This window comes from Humulus lupulus, chromosome 1 (assembly GCF_963169125.1).
Source record: "Humulus lupulus chromosome 1, drHumLupu1.1, whole genome shotgun sequence".
NCBI classification, from domain to species: domain Eukaryota; kingdom Viridiplantae; phylum Streptophyta; class Magnoliopsida; order Rosales; family Cannabaceae; genus Humulus; species Humulus lupulus.
Window position 1 is genome coordinate 172,892,427 of NC_084793.1, and position 11,654 is coordinate 172,904,080.

The 11,654-nt window shown below is 38.7% G+C and overlaps 1 long non-coding RNA gene across 1 annotated transcript; it reads left to right on the plus strand.

The window, feature by feature from the left end:
* The first annotated feature begins 4,108 nt into the window (after nucleotides 1-4,108).
* LOC133800502 (uncharacterized) lies at nucleotides 4,109-5,845 on the plus strand. The gene is made up of 3 exons (XR_009876493.1): nucleotides 4,109-4,644; nucleotides 4,749-4,845; nucleotides 5,530-5,845. It is a non-coding gene; the product is annotated as an uncharacterized LOC133800502 (long non-coding RNA).
* The last annotated feature ends 5,809 nt before the right edge of the window (nucleotides 5,846-11,654 follow it).

An 11,654-nucleotide genomic window follows, 5' to 3' on the forward strand; every position in this document is an offset into this window, starting at 1 on the left:
CATCCTCAGACAGATGGGCAGTCCGAGCGTAAGATTTAGATTTTAGAGGATATGCTACGCGCGTGTGTACTTGATTTCGGAGGATCATGGAACAAGTACTTGCCGTTGATAGAGTTCTCCTACAACAACAACTACCAATCGATGATCGGAATGGCACCTTATGAGTTGCTATATGGAAGAAGGTGCCGATCATCGTTGCACTGGGACGAGGCAGGAGAAAGGCAACTTCTAGGGCCCGAAGCTGTTAGACAAGCTCAAGAAGTAGTAGCGCTTATTAGACAGCGTATGCTTGCTGCTCAAAGCTGACAGAAAAGCTATGCGGATGCCAAGCGACGCGATGTGGAATTCCAAGTTGGAGATCAAGTCTTCTTGAAGATATCTCCTATGAAAGGTGTCAAGCGGTTTGGGAAGAAAGGCAAGCTTAGTCCCCGATTCATAGGTCCTTTTGAGATATTGGACAAAGTGGGAGCAGTTGCGTATAGACTAGCCCTACCGCCAGCACTAGCCGATAGTCACAACGTGTTCCACATCTCGATGCTACGCAAATATGTGTCAGACCCATCTCACGTCCTCAAGTACGATACAATAGTACTCCAGAAAGACTTAAGTTACGAGGAACGATCAGTTAGCATCCTAGATAGGGGGATGAAGCAGTTACAGTCCAAGAGCTTTCCTATAGTCAAGGTCCTATGGAGTAATAGTTCTGAACGAGAGGCAACATGGGAGTTGGAGGAGGACATGCATGGCCGGTATCCGGAACTATTTGGTAAGTAAATTTCGAGGACGAAATTCTTTTTAGTAGGGGAGAATTGTAGAGTCCAAGAACTTTACTTAGCTAAGTTAGATAGTAGTATTGTAGTAATTATAGTATTATCTTTATGACTGTGGATTTTTGGTTCAGACTGGGATTTATTTGGACACTCATAGTAGTACTTGTAGATTTTCTAAGTTTAATCTATAGTCTAAGAATATTAATTTTAACCTAAGGTTTGATTAATGTGACTGATATTGAGGATAATATTTAGTATACTATAAGGTTTAAATAAGAACCAATAAGATTATAGCACATGTAATGTATGGGTTATTAATGATTAAGTGTTTTTGAGGATTAAATTTATTAAGGGTAAAAGTTTGAATGCTATAAGGTCAGTCAGCAGCTTTGAAAACGTTTGAGGGCTTAGTCAAGGCTGTTTACTCAATTCAAATTAAGCTAAAAATGTGTAATTTCGTGTTTAAATAATCAGTGTATGCCGATATATCGCAGCTATAGGGGGCGATATATCGCAGCACGTAGATACGGAAAACACGAAACGATGCACGTTTGCCTCGGGCATAATGGTCCAGGCGATATATCGCCTATAGGGGGCGATATATCGCCTCCTTCAGCATATTTTGAATGTTTTCAAAATCATTTCCCATTCAAACCTTCAACCTCTTGATAAGTCCAGCACCTTTCTGAACGAGTCCTTAGCCTCTGCTGAATGATAATTCAAATTATTTTCACTTAAAAAGCTATTGTTTTTATTCAAGTTAAATTAAGATCCTTTCATTCCTAAACTCTATAAATAGGACCTAGTACCCAGCCATTATTCATCCTTTACTCTAAGTTTAGAGGCTGCTAGTTGCTAGGTGAGTGTGAGAGTGTAAACACTTGGGTTGGGAATCATAAGCTTGACCATCATAAGCTTATCAAACACTTGGGAAGTAAGGTTTTATAGCATTTCGGTTCAAGGTTTAGATCGGTCTTATAAGTCTTCAAGGTATTTCCACACTCTAGTTCATTGGTATTATATTATTTTCTTTCTCATAGTCTTCTACTCAGCCTTCTAACCTTAATCTTTATTTTGGTTAGGAAATCTAAGAACTTACACATAAGTTTTTGGTAAGTATTTTCTCAATGGTTTAGTCCTTCCATTCCTTTCATTTCTCTTCTTCACTATACTCACTCTTTTTCAAATGGTTCTTAGGAGTGTTCCAAAGTCCCAACTCTGTCCTCTTATCCCGGTAATTTTGGTAAGGAAAATAGGATAGGATTTATATGTTATATGCTTTTATATGTTATCTTATGTTTTCTTATGTTATGAAATATGTTATGTTATGTATGTATGTAGGCTTGGGCATATGACCCATATGACTAACAAGCCCCAAATGGATTATGGGCATATGACCTGCTTAGCTAGTAGGACCCCACTAATTTAATGGGCATATGACTTGTTTAGTCTATGGGACCCCAAGTAATAATGGCCATTATAGTATGTGTATGATATAATTGTTATGTTATGTTATGTTTTTATGTTTCTTATGAAATTTATGTATATGAACTATGTGTTAGATTTTCCTTGCTGGGCATTAGGCTCATTCCTTTTTGTTTATATGTGCATGAAAATAGTCTTAGTGGCGGGAAAGGTTCTTGGAAGCTTGGAGAATGTGTATTGAGGCGGAATGGATTCAAGAGCCGAGCGTTTCGATTCGAGGATGTAGTTTTGTTTTTATGGGTTTTACATGTATTTTTCTGCACTTATTATGTAATCCCTTCTTATTTTCAATTATGTTATGTTTTGTTTTTAAAACAATGGGATCCCATATGCTACTTGAGATTTTATGTAAGTTAAACTCTTATTTTTTTTTAAGTTTCTTAATAAAGTTATGGTATTTTCACTTGTAAGTTTTATTAAGGATTAGTATGTATAGTTTTCGTTAATGATCCAAAAGTCTAGAGTAGTTGGGTCATTACATGGCTGTGTCAAACTCTGGTTTTGATGGCTAATTACTTGTAAACCTATTTTGGAATTGTAAATATTTTATAAACTGTATTTTGGGATCCCGAATGTAAGACACTTGAAATTGTCAATGAATTAAGGAATTTTCAAAGATTACAGCCTTGATTTCTGTTTAGTCACACTTTTGTTCTAAAAACCTCGTTTAGCGAGTTAATTACACATTTTTAAACTTACTTAGTAACGGCTCTAAGGTGGTAGGGCGTTACAATTACAATACACTCACAAATTATGCATCTAAGAGTTCATTTTTTTCTCAATGCCCTAGAAGCCTATTTATAGAGTCCATTTCGTGCTCATAAAGGCTGAGAAAGAATCTCCTAATAAAGGCAAGAATATTTGAAGATATTCTTGATTGATAAAGAATTGCCTATTTTAGAAGATGCTGATCCGAGAGATACGATTTTGGTGGAGACAGCTAATACCTGTGTCGGATCAAAATGCTCAAGATAGAAATAATAATTAATGACATCAAATATTCAGTTTCTTGAATTTTATAATCTTGAGCTGCACGAAAATTTAAAGTCAAATATTCCAGAAACGACTTTGAGTAAGTACTGAATATTTGCTTTAAATAAACAAGATATATCTTCCCTTTATAATCAAATTATGATAAAATTAAGCTAAATAATCCGAAAAACACAATAAAGGGAAAGTGAATTATGAAAATCATAATAAAGGGAAAGTAAAAATAATCTTTTAATTAAAAAGATATTTCTACAAAATATGCTAATTTTAGGATTTACAATATTAATGTGCATGAAACTCAAGAATAAACAAAAGTATCTATTTACATAGTTCGGCGCAAAGATCGACCTACATCCATATTACTATTTACACTTAAGAACTATAGAATAAATGGATAGTCAATTGAGTTTTCTACAGCGAGAAAGCTTTGATTACAAGGGTTTTTTTCAATACAAAATTGTCCGTAAAAAATATAATGACCCATCCTCCTTCTATTTATAGAAGGATTACAGGTACAATCAAAATAAGTAATTACCACATTCCCAATAATTTTGATGATTAATTCTTATTTAATTACATAATTATATATTTTAACTTCGAAAATAACATCCCTTTGGTAGCTTACACAAACAAGCCACATATGCAAACAGTGAAGTAATATGAATATGTGACGTAGCGAACATGTCTTTGATAGTCCATGTTAATGCTATTTTTTGCTACATCATCTCTCCAAAAATGGATATACCACCCAAGAAAAATTGCAAAAACTTAGAAAATAAATAATGTTGAAGGACTTAAATGAAAATTATTTTGAAAATAGAAGGACTTGTTAGCACAGAAATAGTCTAGAACCAATGACCCATTAATTCTTCTTTTCTCTTCCCCTTACTTGATACCTTTTTCTCTATCCCTTTCTTCTTATTCTTCTTCCAACCTCATGACTGCAATCACCCTAAAAAATCGGCACCGGCAACTCCCACGCACACCAGCAGCCCTTTCATCTTCGACGGTGGAACCCAACGCCGGAGCTCCACCTCACCACGCGTCCTCCCCCAAAATGAATAACACTTCAGAAGCTCCACCACATCTTGGTTGTCCAACATTTTCCTTCACCGTTAAAGCTTCCCTCTGGCCAAGAACGGTACAATCACGATCCTCACTTCAAGAGCTATGTTTCACCCAACTTGACACCTCAGAGTCTTGACGGAGAGTGTGGTAGATCTAGCCTTGTCGGAAGTTCTGCAAGTTGTGATTTTTGAGTCATTTTCTGCCCAAATTATTCTCTGGCCATGTTCGAAAGATTGGAGAGCACCTCAAGAGCTTGCCATTGGTGGGTGTAGTTCACATCACCGCCGTGGGTCGCCGCAAACCGCAACCATCATCGATGTCTATACAATTAGTGAGTTGTATGTTATTTTGGGTATAAAACTTGATATTGAGAATTTTTATGAACTTATTTTAGTCAATAGAATTCGATTTTAACCTTAGAAATCGTTTGGGCAGCGGTGTAGCGTGGATTCATTTGAGGAGAAATATGAAGTAAACGTTGCTCTTAAAGAATTTCCTAGCTAATTGGAATATTACGGTTGCAATATACGAGGTAAGAGTTCTTGAAACTTGATTTCTAGTAGCTTTGAAAGTTATAAAATTTCATAAATCATATCTTTACTATCTATAGAATTATTAAATATCGTGCTTTTATATTTATCTTTGATTATACTGGGCTGTTCGAGGTATTTCGTGAAGCTATTCACAGGTTTAAAAAATTTTGGAACGATGAAAATAAAGTCGTTATGTTGTCAAAATTTATCTAGAAACATAAAAATATATTTACTTTATAAATATGAATCATAAAGTGCATTTTTTTATTTTATAAAAAGAGTATGCATGGTTAGGAAAATAAATGATTTAACTAGACTTTATACTCCTTGGTACCTCATAGTCATGGATAAACATAATTATGAGGAGTGGCTTACCGATTCCACTCTTTCGACTTATAGTCGGGTCACTGCACAGGGTATAGATTGATACACCTCATTGTATAATTTGTGGTAACAGGGACTGTGCCTAGCTATCACTTATGATTTATTATTTGGCTACATGGTAATGACTATTTGACGAGTTTCATGCTTGGCTCTTTATGCGAGAAAGATTAATATGTTTTATGAGAAATACTAGTTTTGGTAAAGATGCTTACCTTGCAAGTTTGAAAGTTCATTTGAGGAGAAAAGATAAGACTCCTACTGAGCTTTTTAGCTCACTCTTTTATTTTTTCCCCTTTCAGGAGATTAACAGAGTGAGTTAGGACACCCTCCAGCGGGTTAGGATGCTAACTGGAAATTTGAAGAGAACTTTTATATTGACTTAGGCCTAAGATTTTAGTTATCATTTCTCTTAATGTGAAGGATGTTGAAATTTGAATTTGGAACTTAAAGGCATTTTATTAATTTATGCAAACTTTTGAGATTATTGACAATGATGCATGGATGACACTCTTTAGGATTTTATTTTGTTTACTTATATCTAAATCAATGTTTAATATGTGGTCACATAAATGTGGGGATTTAGTATGAACTCAATATATGTTTGATTACGTTTAAGTACTTGGACTCTCCTTGTTTTCATTTTTTGTTAGTTATTATAAGTTAGTGTAAGATTATATATATGTATATGTGTGTATGATTGGTCATTATATTTAAAGAAAAATATAAAAGTTTATGTTGACGCGGTTTTTCGCCAACAATGTATTAAGAAATAATGAGGTTGATTAGTGCTTAATAAACCGTAATAAAAAATAAATGATTTTGCTCAATGTTGACTGGTTTTTTGCTCAACTAACGCGAAGTTAAAATAATTAATTAGAGAGCTTTCATTCAGACAATCAATGAACCATAAATAATCTAAGAACCTAATAACTACGAGCAATGAATGATAAAAGACACCAGAAATTATAGAAGTTCAGCCCCAAAAGATGGTAATGACCTACTTCCTCTTCAGTTTGTATTGATCTTAAAAGTTTACACACGATGACCAGTGAAAACAAGGACAACTCCAAGAGTAAAAACAATACCGGATGACAAAAATCTATGCTAAGTGTTCTTAAAGAACTGATCGATATATTCCTCGTGTTGGTCGGTAGGCTAAAAGTCTGAACCCCTTCCACGGTGGTGGAAGGCTTGCATTTATACTGTCCCTAACACCCAGGCCATTGCGCCTGCATCGCAACTGCTCCAAAAAATCTTTTCTATTTCGCAGGTAGCTGTAGTCCTATTCTTCAGGAGTCTGACCGAGTTTTCAGGTGAATTGTTAGTCGTGAGGGAGATGTAACTGACTTCATCAGACTAGGTACATCGGGTTTCCTGTAGAGCATACCGAGCAGCCTCTTTTCTAGTAAACACACTACGCAGCTGCTCCCCTGGGGAGCATACCGAGCAACAAATACAAATGTTATTTATTGGGCAAGTGTGTTCTTTCCAGCTTCTTTGACTATTAGACGCCTATGCCATGTGTAAAGAATAAAATGTCATATGCCCCCACTATGATGCCACGTGTTCAACCTTCCTGCCTTGTCAGCTGCGCATATTTTTGGGATAACATTTGCCCCCCCAAGTTTGCAATGGTGCTGAGCAGTATGTAAACTTTTGCTTCTGGATACCACCCCGTCTAGCCTAATCGGGGGTATGTTCTCTTTGCTATGTAGCATCTTCATTTAATAGAGTTAAAGACCTTTATACTCCTTCAAGTTTCCAAGAAATGACTTTTCACTTTTTCCCGCCTCTTCTTAATATCATAAAGTGTCATAATAGCTCCTCCTAATAACTGTACCATTGGCCTATGCATTTACTGAAGAGTGGCTGGCGTGTTGGGCGGTTGAGGTGAAGTGATTGGGGATATGTGTTGGGTTATGTGCTGACGTGCCTGGGGAGACGTGCTTGCAGCAGTTGAAGGGTTGTTTTATTAATGCCCATGGGAGGAAATAAAGCATTAACCTGGACTATAAATAGTCTCCTCCTCTTGTGACTTTCTTTTTTACAATCTCTCCTTCATTCAAACTCCCCAGACGTTTAAAGCTTCCCTCCACCTTGGGTTTTTACACCAACCAGCTCCCAGTTAGTGACCACCGAAGCTTTTCGGTTTGTGCTACCCTCGTAGACCTACTACGAGTAAGTTCTTCCTTTTCCTCCTCGGTATATCTATTATTTATGCGAAAATACCTCTATTTTTTCTATGTGGCCGTGGGTTTTGTTTCCACCAAACCCTAAGATTTCTTGCATGAATGTTGTTTGAATCAGTGAATAAAAACTGCTTTGAGTAGATCTTGCAACGGGTAACCTGTTTTATTGTCTGATTTTACGAACAAAACACTTTCTTTACGGCCCATCTCAGTAGATTGATATTTAGTGTTCTTGAAAAACGCCAAGAACACCCTTTGTTGCTAAATCTTATGGAAAAACTCTTAGCTTTCTTGGCTCCCTTTACTCTTAATCTTGTCTTCCTGTTGCATGGTATACTATACCATTGTTGACTATTGAACTGGTCGGTATGCCCTAAGACATCCAGGCCGACCAGTGCTGTTCGGTGCTCTCACCTCACTTTCCCCTTTTTCTTGTGTGCGCAGACTACCCAGGGGAGGTGATCACTGAACTTCTACCTCGCGCCTCCAATTTCAATGGCTCCCACCAAAAAAACAACTTGAGGCTCAAGCGAAGAAGATCCTCGCATGGCTCATCGCGCTACTGGTAGGGATCCTGCAGAGGCATCACCCGCCTAGGAGGAGCCTAGTCGCCTGGAGCAGGAAGAAAACTCTGAGGCCGAGTACGCTACGAAAATTTATACTGAGGCGATCCTGAACTCATTGGCTGACAAGGAGGAGGGTCCTCTCTATGTAGCTCGTGTTAGTACTATCTCCCTTAAATAGATTCAAAACGTGAAGGAGCATTTTGGGCTTCATGATGTAACCATTTTCAAGCCTATTGACCAACAAACTGCTGATTACCCCGGGGCTCAATTCTGTGCATGGAGTCGATTCCATATAACTTTCCCCCTACAGCCATACTTTCGGAGTGTGGCTAATTACTTTGGGATTTGCCCCGCCCAAATCAGTCCCAAAGGCATAAGATTTCTTTCTGCCCTTTATATTTTGTACAAATCTTTAGATTGGCCGGTACCTTCTCCCCACGAAATTAACTACCTTTTTTTTTACCTCAAATCTAGTCCCTGGCAGGGCCGTTCGGGCTATTTCTATTTTAGCCTTAGGGATTCTGACATTTACCTATCCAATGCAGATAGCATCTCCAAAGTTAAGGAGTATGCAAACCATTACTTTGTTACTGTCGTTGCCACCCACCTATCCTTTCAACGCAATGGTCCCTTTAGCTACCCGGCCCCCGCTCAATAAATGGCTGAACGGGCTCGTAGGCTGGTTGCAATGGACCCCGACCTCAAAGATTTGGTAGCTCTGACAACCATAGAGAAATTTACCAATGCTAGACTACACCCCAATCCAGAAGCGCAAGCCAAGGGTGCCACCCTCACCAGACAGTCACCTAGGGAGCACTCGCCCAAAACTATGCCACCCAGCTCTCCGTCACTTAAAAAACAAACTAAGCCATGAGCACCTCCGTCCAAACCTCGTGTTGCCCATCGAACCAGAAGCTCAACTGGGGTAGTCATCCAAGAGCCTATTGAACACAGTACTACAAAAATTGATATTTCCCCCCAAGTTTGAAAGGGGAAACAGATTGAATTGGAGCATTCAAGCTCTAGCTCCTCAAACAGTGATGAGAACACTCTGTCAAGAGCAGCCGATTTCCCGGGGGGAAACGAAGAGGGTGGCTTCACTTTCTTTCATATAACTTTCTTTTGCATTCTTGTGTAATTATAATAAATAATTTATTTATTTATTTTTTTGTTCCAACACTGCTCGGCGCCTTACTAACCCTTTACTTTGGTTTGCAGATATGTCATCTGTGCTTTTCAAGAAATTTGCCCAGATGCACGCCACCGGTTCGAGCAGTGAGGCTCCTCCAAGAAAACACCAGAAGACAATCTCCCCTGCCTAACCTGCCGAGCAGGCTGCCAGAACCCCCAAACATACTCCCTCTCGGGAAAAGTCGCAAGCTTTAACTCGTAAGTCTGCCAAGGGCAAGGGACCTCAAAGCAAGGAGGTGACTCACTCGTCCCCTGCACAAAGGTTCTTCCCCCCAAGCGGAGTTCCAGAGGGTGTCATTGAGGATTATGCTGAGGAGTTACAAGGACCGCTGAAGAAAGCGTTAACCGTCCATCTAGGCCACACAAAAAGGGTGTCTTCTACCCATTCAGGCTTCATGAATAATCTAAGTTCCAAATCTTTGGAGTATATCACCAGTACTGGCCTCCAGGATGTCGTTAGAGTAAGTATTTGGTATTCTTAGAGCAAATTGATTTTTCTTTGTCTGTTTATGCCCTCAATTTCCTTATCTTTTGCTGCAAGGTATGCTGTTCCTTAGTTATGCTCATTATCACACCAAAGGTGTGAGTAAGCAAGTTGTCGAGTTGATCAAAGAGTCTGAAAATAAAACTTCTCAAAATAACGAGTTGTCTGAGCAAGTTCAGAATCTTCAACGAAACTCCGAGTAGGTTAATAAGGAAAATGCAAATCTTAAAAGCGCCGCTGAGCAGAGGGACCTTGATGTTAATCGAATGGAGAGGAGGATTGAAGAACTAAAGGAAAAGATTGCTGTTGTTGAGAAGGCTGCCCAAGAGAAAGAGGACCGACTGACGAAGGCCCTAGAATAAGAAAAATCAGATCGGGCTACCTATGCTAAGGCTTTGGAGAATTTTGGCCTGAGCACCGTTTTTTATTTTTGGGTTCGTAATAAAATGGTGGACTTCAGTTATTTGGGATAAGCTTATGACGAGCTCATGCAGTATTGCACTGAACAGGAGAAAAAACGAGGCTTTGACCATATCCACCGAGTAGCTTGCAACCTCAAAGCCAGAGACCGTTGAGCCGCTGACCGAGCCAGTCGTCTCAGCTTCTAAGGAGAATGTCGCACCATCTAATCTAAGCTCTTTAGTTGAGACTTCAACTCCTGGGGACCATTCCAGCGTTCTTCCCATTGAAATTTCTGCTGCTAAACATGAGCAACATACTCTTGCCCCTTGAAACTCTAACTATTTTTTTTTTATATCATAACAACAAAGGTAACTGAGTCGAGCAGTCTTTATTCTTGCGCCTTTATTTCCTTTTTGTTGAAACATCAGCTGAGCCGAGCAGCTTTTAATCTCGAGCATTATTTGACACATGTCATTATGATATTTTAATTTGGATAAATATCTACTCGTTCTTTTATTTTTCATTACTGTTTGGTTTGGAGCTATGCGGCTCTGTAAATCGAAGTTGTTCAATTTTTTCGAATGAGTTATGAACAAAAACTATTTAATCCTTTCTACAAAAATTGTTTTATGGCTCTTTTTGTTGCCCGCTACCCCGGACAACATGCAAGCACTTTAACATTAACAAAAATTAACGTTTCTAAGTTCTCTTCATTGCGCGCTTTTCCTCTTTTTGTCCATGTATGATTATGGTGCCCCCCAAGTGATCGAGCAGGATTCATAACTCTTGGGTTATCCTCTTGGTCACTTGCTAACTGACCAGAGTTGATCATAATAACCCGATCGAGACCACTTGGGTTTGCCAAAACCTATAAAAGTTTCATACACTGTTGACAATTCGTGATATAATTCACTAGTTTGCAAGATAATCATTGTAAATATAAAGGCTTGTAAAAATGGACAAAGCGTGTCTTATTGATTAAAGATTAACCATACAAGCTGCGTCGCTACAAAGTAGCTTACATTCATGAAAATTAATAATTACAATAAATGGGCAAATCGTGCCTATGCATAATTAATAAAACTAACTTTGGCTGGTCGGCGGTAATGGCAATCATGCCTGTACTATCCAGTTAATGATTAATTAAAAGCAATCTTATTGGTAGTACTTCCTTAGGTGTTCCCCATTCCAATAACGGGGGACAGGTACTAGTTGGAGATCCTGGTCATACCGCACTAGCTTGTATGTGCCAGGTGGTACTATCTCCGTAATTTGGTAAGGGCCTTCCCAACTTGGGCCTAGTACTCCTCCTGAAGCATCTCGAGTTTCTGGGAATATTCTTTGTAAGACTAGGTCTCCTACGTCAAGTTTTCATTCCTTAACTCTAGAATTGAAGTACCGGGCAACTTTTTGTTGATAGGCGGCCAAGCGTAAGTTGGACTTTTCGCGTCTTTCTTCAATTAGGTCCAAGGATTCTGCTAACAACTGGTGATTACCATTCTGGTCATATGCCATGCGCCTGTGAGACGGTGGAGTCACCTCTACGGCCAGTATCGCTTCATACCCGATGTAAGTGCAAAGGGGGTTTCCCC